We start from the raw sequence: 1,252 nt of genomic DNA on the forward strand, positions 1-1,252 counted from the left end.
GAGAGAGAGAGAGAGAGAGAGAGAGAGAGAGAGAGAGACGGATATCATAGAGAGTTTAATAGAAAGGCAGACAAACAGACAGATTCATAGACAGATACACACACAGACAGACAGACAGATAGACAGACAGAAAAAAATAGAAAGATTTTGAGCGTTCTTACATGTGTGCTCGACGTGTTTATTTGACCGTGTGAGTGCACGATTCGTAAAACACATGTGTTTGGTTATGTATGTCTCTACAACTAGAGACTTTCTTTCTTTCTCCCTTGATCCGATAATTTATTTACATATTACCTTTTTGTCTTAAACACGTATATATCTATATATTTATTTGTTTCTACTTGAAGTGGAGAAGGACTGGTAATGTCGAAGCCCCTGCCAGAAGTGGGCGTTTCCCAAAGTGTCAAGGAGATCGTTTCTGTACTTTTATTATTTTAAGTCCGAGTTTTGTTTACGTAGTAGAGTTTTTACGGCGCTCGCAACTGCATAATAACGTCATATGAGCGCCAAGGGGTGGAAGTCAAGAGAGAAGTCCACACGGCTTACTCTGCTCACCCCTCTTGCTTCAACAGCACAAAGCCTGCTTCGACTATCAAGGCACCCCGGAGTGTGACAAACATACAAAAGAAGTAGAGGAAAAAAGACGATAGTAGGGATTAGGAACGAAAAAGCAGCAGTTCCCCATTGCAGCTCAGGCACAGTTATGAGCATAACATTGATGAATCAGCCCATTTAAAATTCTACTGAGCATAAGAACATGCTATAGTGAGGTCAAAAATTCGTGGTGCGACTTATTTTCAAATATTTCCTCAACCATCAAACATTGGTTCTCCAATTTTTGCACAGTGCCTTGTATCAATTTGTATTAACAGATTAATATTTTTGTAAACACCTGCAAGCTGTATTCTAGAACATTCCTGAATAAATACTAATAAAAAATCCAAGTGTGAGGTTTCAACAGATTTTTGAACGTTTACAGCTGGGGCAATATCGCTTTTAATAGCAAGTCTGTCAGGTTTTTCTAATCTGGACATTATGCTTATTGAACGCATGTTTGGAGAACTATTAATGAAAAAAATGAGTTCACTATAACAATAATTTCTTGTAACAAGTTTTACAAGTAAAAATTGTCATTGATAAGCTAAGACGTATTTGATAGTGCGTCTGTGTGTATGTGTGTGTGTGTGTGTGTGTGTGTGTGTGTGTGTTTGTGTATATGTGTGTGTGTGTGTGTGTGCGTGTGTGTGTGTGT

Source organism: Aplysia californica, unplaced genomic scaffold (genome assembly GCF_000002075.1).
Source record: "Aplysia californica isolate F4 #8 unplaced genomic scaffold, AplCal3.0 scaffold00101, whole genome shotgun sequence".
Taxonomy (NCBI): Eukaryota; Metazoa; Mollusca; class Gastropoda; order Aplysiida; family Aplysiidae; genus Aplysia; species Aplysia californica.